The following is a 23,640-nucleotide window of genomic DNA, read 5'->3' on the forward strand; positions in this document are numbered from 1 at the left end:
AAATTTAATCTTCAATAATTTTTTGTTAAAATCTGTGGATGTACTTTATTGATTCTATTTTTAACATAGTCTTACATCAGATATGTGGTTGAGAAAAAAACCCATAAATGATGAAGGTGTTTTAATTTCAGAAAAGAAATGAAGATCAAATTTACTTGAAACTTACCAAATCTAATGACAAAATAATAAGTTTCTATCCTAGTTCTGGCATTAGTGTTAGAGAACAAGGGGAAGTCAGTAGAAGGAGAAATGGCAGAATGAGACCCATTGCATTTAAGAATAAAAGATTTTGTTCAGTGCAACATATATAATTAGAAAACATTTTAAAATACCCAATTAACAAATCTGAGATCTCAAAAATTTATTAACTGCATAACGAATACTTCCATTACTTAAACTGTAAACTTTTTTCATATCTCTGGAGTTAAGTGGGGAATTGTTTTATCAACACAAAATTAGTTAGCTTTGTTATTTACCAAGAGGTTATTTACTGCATGTATAACTATAACCATGTCCTAAACAATAGGATTGATTCATTCCTTTTCTTGACAGTTGTTTTAAGCCCCTGCTATTTATAGAACAGTGTTCTGGTACTAAAGATTATAGTTATTTCTTTAATTGGTGAGACTGAAGAAATAATCAGGAAAAATTGATTAAAAATAATTAAAATGACAGGAAAATGGCTTAAATTGAGAAACAGGAAAAAACTATGTTGAATAGCCTTCAGATTTGGGGAATAAAAAGAGAAAATCTGAAAATTAAAAATAGCTTTTCTAAGGATCTTCTAAAACATCTCTATGACTGATTAAAAATTGTGGGTTGGGGAGAATGAGGATACGAATTTCCATCGAATTGTTAAAGAATTAGTAGTCACACAGAAGACTTTGGCTTTGATATGGCAAACTGTAGAAAGACCTGGACAGTTTTCAATGAAGAACTAAATGTGGTATATAAGCGGGAAGGCTTTAGACACAGTAGGTTTGGAACTTACAAATCAGCAAGCACTGCATGGCGGCCGTGGGAATGAACACCCAAGGACGTCATCATTTATTCATCCAAATGCCAAGAACCTAATAAGTGGTAAAAATGAAGACATCAAGGCCCCTTATCAGGACTTTTTGTCTTCTATTTTTTTAAACTGCTTTTGCTTTTAGCATTAAAAAAGTTGAATTTTAAAGGAAGCCATAATGTGTTATCTTGCTCACTTAATTGTAGGGTGAGGATAACGTAGGTTATACTTCAGAAACAACCTTAAAGTTTTAATGGCTGATTACATGTATCCTGCTCATCATACATTCAGTGTATTAGCTGAGGCCTTTGTTTCCTATTTTGTTATTAACTAAGCTAACGAAACAGCCATTATCTTGCGAGTCAACAGTTGCTGTGACAGAGGGAAAAAGAACACTGACAATTAAGTGTAACATGGCACATCCACTTAAAACTCATTGAATATGGCTAATTATACCCACCATGCACAAGGAACCTGTGCACAAGGGAGTATGGATGGATGTAATCCTGCCGTGTGTTGAGCAAACAGGGAACTGGAGATATTTCCTCGGTTTCTACAATGAGATGGAGTAAGACTCCTTCAAAGAAATGTGAGACTGGTGAAAGACTTTTATTGTTTTTCAAGGGGCGGCGGCATACACAATATTGACTTGAATGTCTGGTGAATTTAACAGCTCTTCCAATCTATTCAAGGATGATCATTTGAATGCTGTTATTAACATAGGGATTGAAGGGTCATAAAATAGCTAGGATACTTATTTGGTGGTTATTGGATAGAATTTGTAGATAAAGTTGCAGAATGGAAATCTACCGAGGGCATGACAATTCAGAGAGACCGGAAGAACAGCAATGACAGATTGTAATTGGTGTTGCAATGAGGAAGATCAATTCCAGTAGTCAGAAAAGAAGATAGAACAATGTGGATAGTGCAGTCAATGTATGCTACATATGGAGAAGTATTTCTAGAAGTAAGTGGCAAAGCATGTCAAATACTAAAACAAGTTGAACAAAGGAGAAATGTTAATGGAATTGGCTTATAATGATACCTAACATGCAATCAACACTTAAACCTGTCAGACCCCACTTTAAGACATATATATGTGTGTGTCATATATATATATATATATATATATATATATATATATGTATACTCAGCTCACTTTTAGACTCTTTATTACAGGTGAGATATAATGAGTGAGTAAAAGACCCTGAGGTCACATGACCAAAAAAATGCAGAGAATGAATTTGAACCAGACATTCTGGCAGCAGAATTCTGATCTGTTCTTAATCACTATTTTATATTCTAGAATGTATTGCTAGGTATGTTTCCCCAATTAAAAAGACATAAACAGTGGATTACAAACTAGTAATAATGGTAAATAGGGCACAGAGACAAGTGCAGTCTATATGCTTGTGGAGAGTAAACATAAAAAAACATAGATCTATTTTACAGTATTAAATTAAAACTGGGTTAAGATAAGATTGAAGTTTTCTGACCTGGTTTGTTCTTAGAATGTAAGTCATTTAAACATCATTACTGGCAAAGAAAGGAGAAAAATGAGGTAAACTTTGTAGGACACCCACTCTTTATAATGTATTTCATTAAACATTCAGTTACTGAATTCACTGAAATAGACATCTTCCTCAATTTGCAGAATATTAACTAACAGCATCGCAATTCACAACTAGTTTTTTTCGTTGATTTCATAACCTGTATTCCTTTCACTGTGTCATGTCAGGGTACACACAAAAATAAAAACTAAGTGAGATGTTTTTATGTGTTCAATAGAGGGATGGAATTTAGATAGAAATACTAGAGTTCGGTAAATAACATAAATATGTTGATTTTTTTTTCTGAAACTGAAAGTAAAGATACCAAGAGTATGGACATAATCCTCTGTCAATCCATATGACAATGGCTTTGTATATGGATGCACGTGAAATTAATAGCAGTAGTAAAACAAACACTGACTACATATTTTAAAATCATTTGCTACCCAGCTATGATGTCCTCAAAGTAAATGAAGAAATCTCAAAGTAAGCTAATTGCTTCTAGAAAATGGCTGATGATATTTATGCTCTGCTAAAATCTGTCACATGTCCAGTATGTAACAATATGTTAACTAGCTTATATTTCTTTTTGTTTATTTGTTTTGAACAAGTTAGGCAGCAGTAACTGCATTCGGTTATTTTCTGATAGGAAAAAAATGTATTTCCAAGAATCATTCTTCAAATTAAATTACCATGTCACATGTGGGTTTTGAGTTTATATATTTTCTTAAGATTATTTTAATCTATATTCTCCTTTGTTATTTTTGTTACTACCAAGGAGACCAATTACATTTTCTGATTCTTTGAACTTGTTTTAAAACTGTGCCATCAGAATGAGGGCATAGATGTTGTAGCCTATTTAGACAATTAATCTTCTGCACTAGGCTTGCATTAGGTGAAAAGGCATAAATGAAGAGAAAAACGGAAGACATTTATTTGCCAAAGTGAAATCCCACGTGCTTTTACTGTTTCTTTCTCCCTTAAGAGTGAAACAAGACGATTTTCTCTATAAGTTGTATGAGATAGAACAGTAGCAAGGTGATCTGTCAGTTCGATGTTAAGCATAAGAACTTTTTCCCAGAGTAGCCACCTCATACACGCATGTAGATGTGCGTACATCTGTGTTTAGTTTTCTTATTATAATATCCAGTATTCTATACTATTTGATTTAACATTTATGATTAGAGCCAATCCTCTATTCAGTATCAATAAAATAAATACCCCAATTTTAATGCTTCAATGTATGTAAATCAAAACCTCATGTTATTAAAGGGGTATCTGTAATCACTAAGTCAATGAGTTTTATGTACAACAAAATACCAGATGATGGAGAAATGCCACATAATTGTCTGTACCTAGGTATATCTGACCGCGGTTTTCAATGTGACATAGATACACCCATTACAAATGAATGATTTAGGTCATTGCATACCAAATTCTTGAAACTTAGTGATTTAGAAGAAAGATGATAAAAATATAATGTTTTGACAACTTCCGTGCTTGATTTCTAATGCTTGTTTGCCTTAATATGTTCTTCCTCATCATTATTTAGCTATTCTTGCTGTTTCTCAACCTTATTAAATCAGTGCAACCACTCCACTCCTGTTTGTGTTTCGACACATACAGATTTCTTTGCTTTTCTTTTCTTCTCCTCCTTTTGTTTTGTTTTGTTTTGTTTTTTGTTTTTGTTTTGAGATGGAATCTGATTCTGTTGCCCAGGCTGGAGTGCAGCGACGTGATCTCGGCTCACTGCAACCTCTGCCTCCTGGGTTCAAGTGATTCTCCTGCCTCAGCCTCCCAAGTAGTTGGGATTACAGGGACACTCTGCCATGTCTGGCTAATTTTTTGTATTTTAGTAGAGATGGGGTTTCACTATGTTGCCCAGGCTGGTTGCAAACTCCTAAGCTCAGGCAATCAGCCCTCCTCAGCCTCACAAAGTGCTGGGATTATAGGCAGGAACCACCCTGCCTGGCCTTTGGCTAAGGTAGAGCGTAGTATCTGTTCTTATCAGTTTAACAAAGATGTTTTAGAAATATAACAGGAATTTTCATGTTGACTTTCCACCCATTGCAATTTAACAAATTTAAACTCTAAAGAGTTTGCTATGAAAAATGGTTTGAAAACCAGTCAAAAAAAAAAAGCAGTGGTATTCAAAGAGGCAAATAAATTAACAAGCAGACACTATAGTTCTATGTATGCTTCTTTGGGGCAAAAAAAAAAAAAAAGCAATCTTTTTTTCTAATGTGCAGTTTTTAATCTTAAAAACACAATTTGGCTAACAGCAGTAAAAATAAATGTTCTTGCTTCTAAATTAAATTGAGTTTGCGTTAATGTAGATACATATAAAAATATAAATGTTTAAGGTTAGTAAAGGACTAAAAGTGACTATTGTAAAATAAACTAAGATGAATAATATTAGACCCTGTGTCAGCTGAGACTCTGCCATAATGAGGAATGTTTTGTAAGTTCTGGAGAACTATTAGGAAGAGTTTTTAATAATAATCACACAATAATCACACTGTGTTCCACATCTTGGTTATGGCTTGGGATATTGGTGCTTAATGTGAAAATAAAAATAAATATCAAGGGAAATGAAATACTGTTTAATTCCATTTCAGCTTCCATTTCCCAAGTAATTTTTACCCTCCAGATGGTAGGCAATGCATGCCAATGAAATACAATGGAAGCAGTCCACTTTAATCTCTTAAGGCACTGCTTCTTATTTTTAACATGTGTGAATTAATGTCTTCTCTAGTGCTGTTCTAACTTTAATTTATATAGTTGTTTAGAGTTTAGTTTTCCTTTATATGACAGAAAAATCTGCAAAAAACATATTAAACGTTAGATGTCTTTGTTGACAAAATATCTAAGGTAAAGCTAATATTTTCTCCCCTCTAACGACTCTGTAGGCTACTACTGTGTCTCCTCACATCTACTCCAACCTCTAAGATCCATTCTCAATGCTAAAGTCCAAAATGTGTTTTTAAAAAAATCCATTTGTTCATCCCCTGCCAAAATCTCCTCAATGGATATCCATTGTTCTTAAAATAAAAGATCTCGTCTCATTCTGCACTTGCTGAATTTTCCCTCCAACCACACTGGCTTTCTTTCTCTGTCTCTTACTCTCAGAGTTGCCATGCACATACTGCCCTAGATTTCACTATATTATATAATTTATTGCATCTAAGCCAATAATATTTCAGGAGGCTCTCCCTCATTTCCAAGACTGTCACATGTTCTTAATATATCCTGTATTTTCCTCATAAGATATCACAGTTGGCAAATATATATTGAGTGGAATTTCTATCTGAGTGATTTAAATGTTATTTTTTCCTGTAACTATGGTGTAAATTCATTGAGAATAATTTGAAGTTATTCAACCAATTTGATTATACCATAAATAGTAAACTATTACATGTATTAAATCATAAATTATTAAACAAATTAAATCCATTAACTATTCCATAATAAATATGGAAAGCAATGTATAAATCACTGATCTTTGTGTTTTCCATATAGGGAAAAATAAACACATTAAACAGAAGAGATTCTCTCTTAACCTCACTGTTAAAAGCATACCTCTGTGATTTCCCCTTAGCAAGACTCTACAAATTCTTCCAGACCAAAAAAAAATTGACCAAATAATGGTTTAGCTATGTCCCCAATTAGAATTCTCTCAATACAAACATTACATTTGATGTAATAAAATGCTTATTTAAATTTCAATTTATTCAAGTCTCAAAGTAATTTATTAGTGAGTTTAAAGTATACGACTAACATATGCAGTGATTGGCTAAGGCAAATCCTATCAGCAAAGTATTGAAAGCCAGGAGTATGGTGGATTACAGAAGCAGAAGCAAAAAAAAAAAAAAAAAAAAAAAAGAAAAAAACAATAAAAAAAAAAAAAATGAAAAAAAAAAAAAAAAAAAAAAAAAAAAGTTTGGAGTTTTCTGGGCTAAACAATTTCTAAAGAATATTCTTAGCAATAATATTAACAACATTAATGTTACCAACCAACAATTATTTTGCTATAGGGTATATTGGAAATATGAAAAAACTGCTATTGAATAGGACCGTGATCTCAGCATAATACCAAAAGGCTGTAAAGTCATAACAGAGAATGCAACAGAGTAATTCATATTGAAGCCTTTTCTACATATTTTCCTTAATGTTTTGATCCTCATGGCCTGGGAAAACTAAATTCAGAATTAGCCTTTGTCTGGATAGAATTTCAGGAAGCAAGGCTCTGTTTAGATGTCTCCAAAAGTTCTGATTGCACTGCTTCTTTTACTCAGCAAACGATTTAACATGTTCCACAAAATAGAAATGTAAAACTGTTGGATTGAAATAAGTGTAAGTTGAAGTTTTAATATGGTTTCCTGTATGCCAGTGGCAAATTTCAGCATCCCTTGTTATGTTCAATCCGCTTCAGAACGTTGTCTATACAATTATTCTACTCTGACCTTGTAGGGAAGCAAGTTTGTGTGTCTCAAAATATGCTCATGAAAAAAAAAAGAAACAATAGAGTAGAAAGTCTCCCATCAAGATGTTACAATAGCATCAGCTTATCTCTAATAACCCATTCACCTCTCTTTTGTTCATGCTCCAGAGAAATTCTTCTAGTTCATCTCCTCCAGTTTTCTTTAAAGTGAATGATATGTGCTCAGGTTGATCTTGGAGACTTTATCTTTTATTTTTTCTATGTATTCCATGGGATGGTTAATTCTTTCTGTGGCTATATAGGTGAGATAAGGAAAATGCTATGTTTTAAAGTAAATTCACTTGTTCAAAATAATTTATTTTAGTGAAAATGAGTCTTATAGAATGGTACCACATGACATGTATTTAGGATGACTGGGTGTTAGGAACTAATATACATTTAGCAAGAAGCAGTTCAAAAGCCCATGGAGTCAATGTACTATTTAATAGGCCAGGGAGGTTAGCCTGTTGTGAAAATGAAGACAGCCTGAGGAGATTTTATATTCTCTTGATGATTGACCGATTTATTCTTAAGTATATGGGAAATCTCAACACATAGGGCCTACATGAAATGTTCTTTCTCTCACCTCTTATGAACGGTGGTATCTTGAAAGCGATTCCAACTGCCACCTGCCCTAAAAAAATATGTTAAAAAATTGTCTTCCCAAATCCCAGTGGGACAAGAGATCCTGGCTAGAAAAAGAGCCCATCCTTGTCTTGTTAATATGGAGATAGACAGCAGAAAAAAACAGGAGAATGACTAATGTTAAGATGCTTTATTTTCTACAGGAAAATATGCACACACACAGGCACATATACATGCACACACACACCACAATTCACTCTGTGTGAAAATGTCTGGGTGGCTCAGATCCTGTTATGTTGTCCTGTTACACATTCGGTTTGAGCACAATTGGGGATAATCAAACCTCTAGTGATCACTAAGGAGCTCTCAAACTTCCTTCCTCTATAAAGTAAGATTTTACTCCACGAAGAGGAAGGATTAGAGGATATTCTAAGCATTGTATCACAAGCTTGATTTTCAGTGTCACACTGCAAATAGCACTGTTTACAAAAGTAAACACCTGAAATCAACCCAAATGCCCACTGATGATAGACTGGACAAGGAAATGTGGCACATGCACACCATGGAGTACTATACAGCTATAAAAAACAATGAGTTCCTATCCTTTGTTGGGACATGGATGAATCTGGAAACAATCATTCTCAGCAAACTAACACAAGAACAGAAGATCAAACACCACATGTTCTCACTCATAGGCAGGTGTTGAACAATGTGAACACATGGACACAGGGAGGGGAGCATCACACACTGGGGTCTGTTGCGGGTTGGCTAGGGGAGGAAAAGCAGGTTGTGGGGAGGTTGGAGAGAAATAACATGGGGAGAAATGCCAGATATAGGTGACTGGGAATGGAGGCAGCAAACAATCTTGCCATGTATGTACCTATGCAACAATCCTGCATGAGCCACACATGTACCCCAGAACCTAAAGTACAATATATATATATATATATATATATATATATATTCCATCACCATTTTAAAAAATGCACTTCAATTCTGAACAATTGTTTGATTTTATCAATTCATGGGAAATGGTCCTGTCTTGCTAAATCCTATTTACAGAACAACCCATTTCTATTTCCTTTCCCTACATAAAGATACTTAACCCTGCCATATATTTGATCTAAAATATGTCCCAGCTTCCTTCTTGGATATTTGCAAAACTAAAGCTTCTCAAGTTATTGTTTTATAAGAAGAAATATTGAACTACAAGCACAAGTATTCCACTTCTGAATATTCTTATGTTCTACGCTTTCTTGTGAAGAAGCCTTCTGGAATGACTCATTGTGTCTATGTGCGTGTGTATGTCTGTGTGTGTGTGTGTCTGTGTGTGTGTGTGTAGCTAATGTTGATGATTTGGGGCTTTTTGACTTTAGGAAATCTCCTATCTTCTAGTTACTCAGGTCAAAATGGCTTGAAATAATTATTGACATTTCTATCTTGATGACAAACCACATCCATTTTATGCAGAATCTGACAATGTTTTTACACTCAGCTTTTTAACCAGAGCTAAACCACCTTTATGTCTCACTTCCATCTATACTCACCTCCTAATAGACCTCCATACTCCCCTTAAATCTTATCAACAGGGAGGCTAACAAATCTTATCAACAGAGGAAGACAAATCTTATTTATTTGTTTATTTTTATTGTACTTTAGGTTCTGGGGTACATGTGCAGTTCATGCAGGATTGTTGCATAGGTACATATATGGCAAGGTGGTTTGCTGCCTCGATCACCTCATCACCTATATCTGGCATTTCTCCCCATGTTATCTCTCCCCAACCTCCCCACACCCCTGCTGTCCCTCCCCTAGACCCCCTCAACAGACCCCAGTATGTGATGTTCCCCTCCCTGTGTCCATGTGTTCTCATTGTTCAACACCCGCCTATGAGTGAGAACACGTGGTGTTTGATCTTCTGTTCTTGTGTTAGTTTGCTGAGAATGATTGTTTCCAGATTCATCCATGTCCCTACAAAGGACGTGAACTAATCATTTTTTGTGGCTGCATAGTATTCCACGGTGAATATGTGCTACATTTTCCTTGTCTAGTCTATCATTGATGGGCATTTGCATTGGTTTCTGGTCTTTGCTATTGCAAACAGTGCTGCAATGAACATACATGTACATGTGTCCCTATAATAGAATGATTTATAATTCTTTGGGTATATACCCAGTAATGGGATTGCTGGGTCAAATGGAATTTCTATTTCTAGATTCTTGCAGAATCACCACACTGTCTTCCATAGTGGTTGAACTAATTTACACTCCCACCAACAGTGTAAAAGTGTTCCTATTTCTCCACATCCTCTCCAGACAAATCTTATCAACAGAAAGGCTATTGTGACTCCTTTAAACTAACCTCAAAACATGTTACATCCTCTTCAAAATGAAATTAGGTTTCCCATCTCAGAGTAAAACTCAAAATATGTTACATGATACATAATTCTTTACATGGCCTTTTCCCAACTCTCGTGTTGTGTTTCTGATTTTATCTCCCGTATCTCCCCATCTTACTGTGTTCCTCATTTTTCTTGTGAAACACTGAGATATCTCTGCTTAGGTGTCTTTGTGCATGTTGTTCCCTTTCTAAAAATGCTTTCTTCTTTTCCAGTTTTTTTTTTCTTCAGTCTCCATCATAATTAACATTTCACCTTCTCATTTTCAATTCCCATCATGTATGTATCAATGTATCTTACCTAATAATTTGTTATAAGATTTTATTTTTTATGTCTCTTGGCAGAGTTTAGGAGAAATGTTGGTCTGTGTTAATTACTGTTTTATCTTTGGAACAGCACTGGTATAGTGTAATATAATCTCAATAAAAGAATATTGAGTGAATTACACCTGGTTATTCACATTTTTGGATTTCCAGGATCTTAACCCTATTTTGAGAGTCAAAGTTATGCACAGGTATTCTCCATTTTGTCTTTTAAATTTGAGATGCAATACCTTTATATTATTGTCAGTTAATTATCAAGAATAAGGTAACTTGTTCACTGAATAGACAACTTGCCCAAAGGAAGGATTATCAATTAACTCTTGTAAAACTTACATTTTTGAACTTTCTTTACCAGTCTCAATTTTAGTAGCAGTCACTAAAAATTAAATTTGGTTTTCTTTCATCACTCTCTGTTGCACTGTAAGATACCTAAGTTAATATAATTCATTCACTTACTGAACAGGGCATTATAAAAACAAAATTATAATTTTTCTACATTCAATTTTCTATAATATTAGTTTTCATATTTAGTTAACTGGGAAATTTTACAACGGAGACAGTTTGCTTTTTTTCCCTGTGCAAAAAGTTAAAGAAAGGTCTTGTTCTACCCACAGAAATACTTCAATGCAGAGGTAAGTTGGTTTTCTAGACAGGCAAGTTCCCTTTTTTCCATTTTTCTAAGGAGGAAAAAAAATCTGACAGCAGGTTAGGTCAAATAAAAATAGAATAATGGGGGGAGCAAGACAGATGCCTTCTGGTTACTTATCGGAGCAAATGTATTGCAGGTATTGTCAAGTAGAATAATGTCTAACCTATTATTACACAGTTATTTTCCAATATTTGGCTGCGAGGAAAACTGCTTCTGGAGGACAGGCAGAGGGAGCTCTCTTATTTTATACTTCCTCCTGTAATGTGAAGTACAACCTCAGCAAGAGCATCAGAGAGCTATTCATTTGGATCACACTATCCTCCTAACTCAAAGCCCTGCCAATTTTTTCTTTTCTTAGAAATGTGCTTTGACATTGCTTATACTGAAAGAGGTTATAAAAAACAGTGACATTTGGCACTAGCTATTTCACCATAAAAGTACTGTCAACAATTTTTATATTTAGCAGCATCTAGTTTATGAGGGCTCAAGGGATAAGGCTTTTTCTGACCTTGGTGATTCTGCTGCACAACTTGCCTTTTTAATATTTTGGATATTGTGACTCATTAAATTGATTCTGTTTCTTTCGTTGCATAGGGGACAATGAAAATTAAAGCCAAAGCCATGGTCCTTCTCTAGGAAAATATTTGAAATAATCTCTATTGGTTGAGTTTATGCTTTGGAATCAGCCTTGCTGAATTCAAAAATATCTTTTCCCACTTGCTTGTGGCAGGACATTACCTCATGACTTGGCCTCAATGTGTCAGTTTCCTTAAGTAAGGAAGGCTAGTACTTATTTCAGAGGGAGGTTGTTACGTTTATATGTGGCAATTCATAAAAATGCTTAAAATCATGCATGAAAAATAGACGGAGAATCCTATAGGATCATTATCATGAATTTTATATACTAACATTTTGAGTTTAGTAAAATATTATAATTCCATTTTTACCTTGGCCTGTTTGCTTCATTTACTTCTTTTAAAATAATTTTTAATGTATGTTATGTATTTAAATATGTATTAAATATTTTATGGAAAAGAATACACTAAATTATTTCTAGTAAAATAGGAGATAGGTAAAACATAATCCAGTAGATATAAATGGATGTATATCTCAGTATAAATATAAAATAAATTTACACAGTTAATAATTAGTACTTATGTAACAGAGGCTGTATTGAGTAACATAGACTTATATGCTTACACTAATAATCTGAAGAATTTATTTATTCATGTATTTCACTTTAAGCAAAATAAGGAATGTCTAAATAGCATAGTAATATTATTTTTTCAAAAGAAAGACTCACAATGCTTTCTAGGGTTATATATCACGCTCAAAATATTTAAAATGTGTATAAAATGTTAAGTACATTTAAGATTCTACAATATAATGAAATAAAAAGTTATATTACAGATATTATATGACATATATTACATATATCATAAACTATATTTTAATAGCATGTTTTACTAGATTGTAACAGTACACTTAAGGTAAGAGAAATTGATTGCTTTTTTGATGTGTTTCACTAACATATAATACTGTGAAAACTTAGTGGAAGTATGTGAAATTTGCGGCATTATAATCTATTATGAAGTTTTGCCTGCAGATTGATCTTTCTTTTCAAACTTGAGTATATATGTAGAGAAAGTAATTCACAATGAAAATCAACATATATACAATCAAAATGTATGCTTTCTTAGAATTCTTATGCGATTAGTAACCATCTGGAAAGTGTTTGATAATCATTTTCTTTTCAATCTCCATTGCATTATTGTCTGATAAGGATCTGCTGCCTTCCTTCTTGTCAAAATTTGTCCTATTGATTCCTGCCATGATTACCTAAGGCAGGATTATAGCTCTCTCCTAGAAATGTGAAAGTCTACGGTATTCGATACCGTATATATGATATCTGATATATGATTAAATGCAAAACACTATAAAAATCACAAAACATCTTGTTTTTTATTGATGCTATTCTTGCTGTTCTAAGATAACTATATACAGTGCTCAAAGTACATTTCAGTGTGTGTCTGTGACATTTTTTTAAATCTTAAAACAGTGGAGAAAACTAGCCCTGTGAAAACTTTAATTGTGACACTTAAATTATTGTACTTTTATTTTCTAAATTATCCTTTTCTGATGAAATTTTCATTAAGTAAAATTATACACACAGATTTCAAAGTTCACTCTGAATAGTGCACACATTAATAATGTACCCTATCTAACCTGAAATCAAAGCTTGTAAGTGATTATATCCACTCAATATTTACTATCAGGATTTTTGAACACAAAAATATGTATGTGTGTATATGTATGTGTGCATATGTATGTGGGAAATTAGTTAAGCTAGCTGAAGTAAACACACTGTTGGGGTTCAGGGGTTCAGGCGAGCCCTCAGCTTCCCTGAGATGATGTTTCTCCAGGCTCTTGGTCTATCATTCTCTCAAAAATGAGAGAGGAGACCATGGCACAGTACGATCCTGAAATAAATACTAGACTCCAGAAGTGTTGCAGAAAAGTGATTTATTTAGGTAGAGAGAGAAAAAGGAGGAGGAGAGAGAAGGAAACAGCTAGCTCTCACACTGAATGAGAGAAAGAAAAGCAGCCCTCACACTGACTGAGAAGGGTTTCCAGAGGGAGAAAACCAGAGAAGGAAAACTCCCCTCACACTGAGGGAGAGAATCCAGAGAGGTGGAACCCAGGAGAGGAAAGACAGCTTCCACACTGTGTGGAAGGGGAGCCCAGAGGGGAAATCCAAGAGGGGAAAGAGAGCTCCCACCATGTGGGAGGGGATTCCAGAGAGCTGGAAATCCTCTGTGGGTGAAGGAGCAGGGGAATTTATCCTGGGAGAAATTCCCACCTCCCCAGGTTCCTCTGGCCAATGAAAGGAGTTCCTTTAAACTTCTGCTGGGGTGATTCACTCTTAGTTTCTTCCTGGGCCGTGAAATTTAAACATAAACTATTAAATCTCCCGATAGAGAGAGATGGGAGAGGGGCATGGTGCTAGGAAGTTCTTGTCCTTAAAACTACGCCCCCTTGTGGACCTGGAAAGAGAACACATTACCTCAACACGAGCGAAAACACTTCAAATTGCTTATTTTTTAATTTTGTCAACCATTCTACACAGAAGGATGTGGTACAGCTTACAGAAAGTATTTACTACAGAAAACCTTAAGGCAAGAAAAGATCAGGAGCCCTGGGAAATAAGAACATGACAAAAAGATTAAGTCAGGAGAAACAGTGTACATATTGTTAATTTAAATAAAACAAAATAGTATGGTACACATTTTGTAATCTGCTTTTCTTATTGCTGAGATATGTTCTCACAAAGAAATCATTGTTTATCATTATATCTAACTATAAGATGAGGGAACTATCCCTTAGCCTCCCATCTTACCATCTCTCCTTTAAGGGGAAATCAAATCAAACCCACTAACTGCATTAATGAACACCCTATATTTGTAGCTCACAGTGCTTGGTTTTTACACATTATTGCTTCCTTGTCATGGGCTAACAGGATCCATTAATTTGCCTTTGAGGTTTAATCATGTGCAAGGAAAATGGAAAAAATATTTGATAATAACTTTTTATGGGCTGTTGGTTGTAACATTCCTTATTTATTAAACAAAATAGCTACTTTAGTAGAGAAGAGGGTCAATAAGTGGGCATTGAAATGCTTTCTTAAGTGTTAACCCTTCACTGTACTAAAAACTCAAGTACGTAAAAGACTAAAGATGGTAAATATTAGGCCTCAATGCAACTTCTGTTTATTATGACCAAGTGTATATAGATCGTCCATTCTATTATTTAACAAGTAGTACATATTCATTAACATAGTTATTGGGGTCCTATTAGTGGCTACTTAAGAGGAAGTAAACAAGAAAAAATAAAAAATGCCTATGTACATCAATGAATCTAAACCTGCCCCAAATACTATAAATCAACCAACAGTACACCTCTATCCTGTTTACAATCATTTCAGGTTTTGATGTTTCCTGTGGTTTTTACATATAGAGCTTCGCATTTTATAATACAATTATTCAAAAAACATTGATTATACCAAAAAGTAACACTATTTTACCATCTTTATTCATGTACATAAATATCTCAAACTCTTTTCTAAAATTGGTTGCTAATACAAGCATATTATTAATTCATGCATTAACCTCTACTTGTTTCTTCTTGAATAAGATACAATAATTATTTTCCCCATGAAAGCTTAAATTCTAAATACCCCAAATAAAGTGCGATCATCTTGAAGTTTAGTTAGACATTCCATGTTAGACGGTTTTTCTCATCTATCAACACATTTTTCTTTTCTATTTTATTCAGCACTTATCTCTTCCTTATTAACATTTCTCTCTTCCTTTTGACATTCCCTTTCCTCTACTATTGTCTTTTATCCATTCCACTGCCACTGAACAGTTTTTGTTTTTGTTTGTTTTGTTTTGTCACCCAGGCTGGAGTGCAGTGGTGTGATCTCAGCTCACTGCCTCCGACTCCTGGGTTCAAGGGATTCTCCTGCGTTAGCCTCCCCAGCTAGCTTAGATTACAGGTGACTGCCACCACTCTGGACTAAGCTTTTTATTTTTAATAGAGATAGCATTTTGACATATTGGCGAGAGTGGTTTCAAACGTCTGACTTCAGATGTTCCAAATTCCTTGGCCTCCCAAAATGCTGGGATTACAGATGGGAACCACTGTGCCCGGCCTCACTCTGAGCAGTTTTAACACAAGAGTTAACAGCTGTTATAGGTTGAATTGTGTCCCCTAGAAAGATATGTTGAAGTCCTAACCCCTAGTACCTGTGAATGAGACCTTATTTGGAATTAAAGTATCTGTAGATAAATCAAGTTGTGATGAAGCCAACAAGTAGACCCCTAATCCTATATGACTGGAGTCCTTGTAAGAAGAGAAAAGAAACAGAGAGTAACACACACACAGGAAAGACGATATGAAGACATACAGGAAGAAGAATGCATGTGATGATAGAGGCAGAGAACGGAGTGATGCTTCTGTAAGACCAGGAATCTCAAGAATTGCCAGCAAAACCAGGAGCTAGTGAAAAAAGCATGGAACACATTCCTCCCATATCCTTCACAAAGACATGGAATTGCTGACAATTTGAAATCAGACTTTGGCCTCCAGAACTGTGGAGAATACATGTCTATCTTCAAACAATCCAGTTTGTGTTTCCTTGTTTTATGGCAGCCTTAAGAAACTAATATAACTGCACTGGCCTCCTCCCCAGCATCTCCAACCACGGCACAGAGCCCTTCAAAAATGCTGACAAGTGAAAGTGAAGACAATTCCACCACAGCTATAGTAGGGCAATCCTGCACTCAGCTGTCATTCTCTTTCTCTTTGACCAAAGACATTTCTCTCCTTTATGTCTCTACTTCAGCAACTCTCTCTCCTCAGATCCAATTACTTTTTGCTAAAAGCAAAACAGTAGTGTGTCTCAATCTCAGAAATGGAACCATCAAGTGAAGACTTGCTGTCTCTTGATTATCCACATTTATTCTCACATCCCAGTCTTACAACTAACGGAAATGAAAAATAAAATAAAAACACCTCTCCTGCCGATAGCTAATGGCTTCATGTTCTGAATGTCATTTGTACATCACATTGGCATCCAAATTCTCACCTTCGCAAATGGTTCAGTACTGACCTAGGTATGCCCAGACAAGGAGGCCACCTAATGCTTCAGAGAGTTGCTGAGTCAAAGAGCCCACAAAACGGGACATGATGGCATGACAGAGAGGCTGGGAAGGAAATTACAGGAAAGAGGTGAAACCTCTGAGGTGAATCAGAGTAAGCAATAAGACCACAAAAGCCAGTAGGGCCAAAGGAGACATTCTGAATTTAAGAAGTTTCCCTGGGGTAAAATAAACAAAATAAAGGCAGTTTAGGATCAATGTGTACCTAGAAAGTTTGCTTTGGACCTACTCTTGTTACTTTGATATTTAAGCCTTTAATTACATAATTTTTCCAGATCCCAAATATTTCTTTTTCCTTTCTGCTGACTCATTTTGACCTTGAGTAACCTGTTTAAAATCCTATCTTTAAAAATCGAAGACCAGGTACGGTGGCTCATGTCTGTAATCCCAGCACTTAGGGAGGCCGTAGTGGGTGGATCCCTTGAGGCCAGGAGTTTGAGACCAGTCTGGCCAACATGATAAAATCTCATTTCTTCTAAAAATACAAAAATTAGCAGAGCATGGTGGCTCACGCCTATAATCCAGCACTTTGGGAAGCCAAAGTGGGTGGGTCCTTTAAGGCCAGCAGTTGGAGACCAGCCTGGGCAGCATGGCAAAACCCTGTCTCTACTAAACTAAAAACTAGTTGGGTGTGGTGGTGTGTGACCTGTAATCCCAGCTACATGGAAGGCTGAGACACCAGAATCACCTGAACTAGGGAGACGCAGGTTGCAGTGAGCTGATGTTGAACCACTGAATTCCAGCCTCAGCAATAAAGTGAGATGCTGTCTCAAAAAAAAAAAAAAATCCCTGACAAGAGATCTAAACAAAACACATCTTGTTCTTTCTAGATTGTGCTTCTATATAGCCAAGTGACTTCCTTTCATTTTTCAGCTGGTGGAAATATTCGTTTTGCTTCCACTGCTCTGCTGAACTGATTTTCTCCTCATGCTGCAGTGGTCTTTATATTGCCAATTTCATTTCCGTTTTTGGTTCTTATATTTCCTAAATCATACATAATCTTCCTCCACATGGTTCCCCACCATCACCCCGAGGACATTCGTCATTCACTCTAACTGTCTCTCTTCCTTTTTTGTTATCGTTCCGCATTCCGACTCTCTTCGTCTTCATTTCTGTCTGTCAGTTTCTCAGAGAGCTAGCGTCTATTCTTACAGGATCAACTATCATCAATTTGCTAATGGATCTCAAATGAATATATTTAACCCAGAATTTCATACTCAATTAAAAACCCTTTGATTCACTATTTCCCAGGAAACTTCAGACTTGGCATGCATGCTCCAACCTAAATGTGTTTTCACTCAAGAATATACCTTATTCTATATTACATATTTTATTATGACATGAATAAATATCTCTGGAAGCCATATTTTCTTCTTCATTCTTACAATCACTCTCATATTTAGGACCACGAGTATATTTTTCCATTGTCCATTTCAATATTTTTTAAATTATAAACTTGGTATCCAGTTTTGCCCCTTTAAGTCAGTCTCAATTCTGTTCCGACCCTGGGATCTTACCACTTCATCACCCTACTTGAAAGTTCTCAATGACTCCCATAGCAACATAGAACCAGGCTTTGTAAAATGACATACCTCGCAACACTGTTCTGAACCAAGTTCACATTTCTAATTTCTGCCTCATGACTATTTCCATCTGCTGTTGAGTTTTTGGCCATCCTGAGCTACTATTCTGTTTTCCAAATGAGCCAAGCTTTTTCATGCTGTCACGGCTTTGAACATATTACCTTTGCTTGTACTGGCTTTAGAATCAAGAATTTTTCACTAGATGATATCCTAAAATCAGGATGCTTGTCAAGATGTGGCTCAAATATTATTATCCTGCAAATGGAGTTTTGCTCTGTCACAGGCTGGAGGGCAGTGGCGTGATCTCGGCTCACTGCAAACTCTGCCTCCTGGGTTCAAGTGATTCTCCTGCCTCAGCTTCCTGAGTAGCTGGGACTACAGGTGTGTGCTACCATGCTCAGCTAATTTTTGTAATTTTAGCAGAGATGGGGTTTCACCATGTTGGCCAGGATGATCTCGATATCTTGACCTTGTGATCTGCCCACCTCGGCCTCCCAAAGTGCTGGGATTTTAGGAGTGAGCCACTACACCCAGCCGGAACCTGTATTTCTAGAGTTCATTCCTTGAGGTATGCGAAGATAGGAATTATACCTTATTCACTTCTTCCATCTCAGCACTTAGTCTAGGTCCAAGACTACATCAGGCATTTAAATATTTGTTGAATACATGTTGCCATCTCTTCACACACACTTCTACCTGTAGAGGTGCATAAGCATTAGCAATATACTTAATCTACTGCATAAGAAGTGTGCTTGTTTTGACGCTAACTCTGTATGTTGAGCAGTGATTATCAAGCATTAATGCATAGAGATCATTTAGATGTTCTGATTCAGTAGGTCAGATGAGGCCCAGAGTCCTAACAAGCTCCCAGATGATTCTGTTCAGATGGTAGCAGGATAACCTTTGGGAACCACTGGTGTAGAATGCACTTGATAGGCCGGGCGCGGTGGCTCACGCCTGTAATCCCAGCACTTTGGGAGGCCGAGGCGGGTGGATCACGAGGTCAAGAGATCGAGATCATCCTGGTCAACATGGTGAAAACCCGCCTCTGCTAAAAAATACAAAAATTAGCTGGTCATGGTGGTGCGCGCCTGTAGTCCCAGCTACTCAAGAGGCTGAGGCAGGAGAATTGCTTGAGCCGAGGAGGCGGAGGTTGCAGTCAGCCGAGATCGCGCCATTGCACTCCAGCCTGGGAAAAAAAAAAAAAAAAAAAAAAAAAGAATGCACTTGATAGGGAAGGAAGGTATTATCTCTCCCTGCCTTTGGGAAACAGTAAGGTAGGACATCTAAAGTGCCTTCGTGTGATTATGTTACTTCTACCATTTTTTTAAATTCCAGAATTATATTTGTTTATTACAACAGTCTTATGGGCAAAGTAGTGATATTAACAAAACTAGGTGATTAAGATGTGAAAATAGACACAGCTGTCTACATATTTTCTATCTACAAGATTCTCTTTGCCTTGTCCTTTTGAATGTATTTCAGTTTTTGCCTCTGGTGTCCCTGTTGACAGATATGTATTAAATCTATAGTTTATGCTACTACTGCTGGAACAAATTTAAATATAAGCAATTAAAATATATATTTTAATATATATTTTCTTCTAAGATTTTATTTGATGTAACTAGAAACTAGATTCTATAGTTTTCATATTTTTATGCTCTTTTCATAAATGAGGAAACTGAGATTCATTGAGAAAGATATTGACTGGGGACCTATGGTTAGAAAGTCCCAGAATTGGCAGTAAATATTTAGTCTGTCACCTAGAATAGTGTACTTTCAAATACATAGCCCATCAGACACAATAGATACCCACGAAAATTTGCAATAGTCAAAGTGGCAATAAGTCACTGCTGAAAATAGCACTCTTAGTGACAGTATTTGTAGGTGTGAAGAATAAAGCTGTTATAGGTAAACTTTTTTAGCTCGGGTTTTAGCTCTCTGACTTACCACTAACTGTATGTCTTTGGGAGAATAAGCTGACATTTAATAAATGTCTAATAACTGTCATTTCATAATTATCATTTGTAAAACAGAAATAAGGATGTTTTAAATATTAAATGAGTATATTTTAAATAGGAAGTGAGCGATTATATATTTAATATTGTATTGGATCCTTAATTGTGGATTTAAAATGGAATAAAGACTAGCCAAAAATGGGCAAATATGAGTAGAATAAAGATTAATAGGGACAATAATCTAATGCCACTGATTAGTCAACAGGATTCAGAAAAAATGACATGGTTCAGGGACCGTGACAGAAGAACAGAAAGAATTCTTACTACATTGCTAAAAACAACATCACAATTCATTAAAAGTCTAATTAAAATTGCAAACATAGTTGATTTCTGGAAATGATTTTGATTAAGAAATGTGAAGAATCGTTCTTTTGAAATATATCTTAAATGCCAGGTATAGGTGATGGGGGGATGGAGGCAGCAAACCACATTGCCATGTAGTTACCTATGCAACAATCCTGTATGGTCTGCACATGTACCCCAGAACCTAAAGTACAATATATATATACATATACATATATATATATATATATATATATATATATATGTGTATGTATATATTTAAGTTTCACAAATTTTCATTCTGTTGAAATACAATCCATACTATTTGATATTTGAGTGTAACGGGATATGCCATCTGCCTGTGTGTTACATATATGTGTGCGTGCATGTGTAAAGTGATCTTATGGCTCTGAATAAAACTAATTTACTATCACAAGAAACGATCTATTATGATAAAATTAAATGTATCCTCTTCCTACCACTCTTTGTTTGCTTGTTCTTTATTTGTTAGGTATCTCTTTCCTGGCAGTCAAATTATTTTGATGTCATGATTTACTAACTTCTGTACCAGAAAATGACAGTGGAGATTTGCTAGACCTACAATAAAAATAACAAAATATCTGATCAGGAAGAAAAGTAATAGCTCAATGCCAGTTTGCATCACTGGTCACATTTCTTACTTTGAAATTAAAAGGGACAGGCTAGTATTTTATCAAGTATTTTGACTCCAACTAAACCTTTTTTTGCCATTCAACTTGTATAGTCAGTTTCCCTGACATGCTCAAATTCTCATAAATGATTTCTATTAGAGTTAAGGATTTCAGTCATCTGAGAAAATGCAATGCAGCCAGATTCTGCCTATGAATTGGTAACAGTTCATTCTTTTTACATTACAAAGTACTTTCTTATAGAAAGGAATCTATGCCTTCATTTCCTATGTAGGTTGCATGGCATTTGGTCCACAGTGGCAAAAAAAAAAAAAAAAAATGATCCTAGAATATCTGTAGTATATTTTGCTGAATGTTAACAGCAGGTTCAGATGTGTTTCATTTCTGACCTTGTATAATACTTTCTTGCTTATGCAATGCTTTATGCATCAAATACAAAAACTGCTACGAGGGCTTCCGCTGCTTGAACAAGGATAAATTTGAGAAAATAAATGTTGTTCAGGTCAGTTTCAATGAAGCCATTTTTCTTCTATTATTCCATGGCATGAGTAATGCTTGATATATTTGATTATATTTCAAATGTGATACCGACAAGTCATAACATTGATTTGTTTCACATGAATGCTTCTTGGTCTATAGTGCTAAAAAATAAACCATTCAAGTTGTCTAATCAGCTAATGTTTTCAATCAGATTTACAGAATATTGTTTCTGTTATTGTTATCAGTGCATCACAATTCAATGTATGTGAGTATGTGTTGCTATTATATCATTAGAGTTGAAAATTCAAATGTCAAACATTTTAAACCTCAGCAAAATTCTAAGGCTGTGAGCTTTTAATATTTTTTTGCTGTATGATGAATTTGTAATACTTAATTTGAGGAGACATTTAGGATTCTAATAGATGCAGGAACGTTTTTGATTATCTTTGAAACTTATATGGTAAACAGAAAAGTTATAAAACTTCAAATCAGACCTATGGAGAAAGGAGACACAGTATTATCCTTAAATTCATATTTGAATAAATACATTTAAAATGCTCTATGCCTAACAATCTAAAGTATATGACCCAGTGTGTGGTGATTCTGACCCAATGATGACAGATTAGACTATTGATTCTGAATCAATTCCATTTAACGTATAATAGATGACATACTTTAAGTCGTACTGCATAGTTATGGTTAGTGAAATATTCTACAAACTTAAAACATTATACCTGTTAATGCACTATTTTGCCTAACACAGATATCAATCCACTTAGGCATAGAATAACAGTTCATGCACAAATATGTTAAGCCAATATTTCCCAAAAGAAAATTAAGAGTCCAAATTAGCAGTGAGGTATTGGGATGTGATTTTGCTCATTTACATATTCAATTTAAGTGGAGGAAAAAAAAGATACTCAAAACAACTATTTTCTAGGTTATGGAATTTAGAAATTATTAAATATGCAGGTTGAAAGTTTGTGATAAATTTTGTGATGCAGGTGAATGATTTTTATTTTACTCAATCACCGTGCTCAGTGCAGAGCTCCTACAGTATCTGTTCAGGGAGTACACAATATCCCTTAACAGTTTCAATGAGCTGGGTCATAAACTCAGTCACCATAGATGAAGGCAGGAAATAAAAAAAATACTTTATAAGTTTGCTGAGTCACTTCACTCTCTGGAATCCCAGGGCAGCGACTGATGCTTAGATGAAAATGCAGCAGATCTAGGAAATTTTGTTAGGATAGGGCACATGAGCAAAAGTTTAATGAACACCATTACTGAATAGTTTTTCAATCTAGAATCCCAAGTTAATAAGTATGAATTCCTCTGATGTAAAATATCTCCAAATAGCAAGGTCTGTATTTTATGTTTGAAATTTTTCCACTTTAATGTCGTATGTTCTTTTTGCAATTAAAATATATGCATAATGGTAATTTAAATTACTGCTAGTGTTGTACTTTTTATTACCATAGAAATCAGTATTTTCAATTCATCAGACGTATAAGTGGTTATTGGTATTTATTATTACAAGTAACAGCAATGATAGGTATATCTTATTCAAAAATTCTACTGCTATCTGTAACAAACCACTGAACTAAATGTTAATCTTGAATGTCTCCATGAAAGTTAAGGTTTTCATTTTTAATTTCATTAAAAGTTTCATTCTTATTTTTAGAAAGGAATATATTAAAAATCAATTAAAATTCCATTTAAAATATTCTCTTGCTGAATTTATTTGGACGAGGTATTATAATAATAATATTATCCATTACCTATTTGTTAGAGCAAATATTTTTCACACTTATTGAACTTTTTCTTTTTTTTTTAATTGTGCTTTAAGTTCTGAGGTACATGTGCTGATCTTATAAGATTGTTGCATAGGTACA

General features: G+C 34.9%; 1 protein-coding gene across 1 annotated transcript in view; it reads left to right on the forward strand.

Annotated features, from left to right (window-relative positions):
• Nucleotides 1-23,640, forward strand: part of CDH18 (cadherin 18) — a 1,130,917-nt gene that overhangs the window by 257,974 nt on the left and 849,303 nt on the right. The gene's annotated exons all lie outside the window — the stretch shown is intronic.

This window comes from Cebus imitator, unplaced genomic scaffold, assembly GCF_001604975.1.
Source record: "Cebus imitator isolate Cc_AM_T3 unplaced genomic scaffold, Cebus_imitator-1.0 Scaffold35, whole genome shotgun sequence".
NCBI classification, from domain to species: domain Eukaryota; kingdom Metazoa; phylum Chordata; class Mammalia; order Primates; family Cebidae; genus Cebus; species Cebus imitator.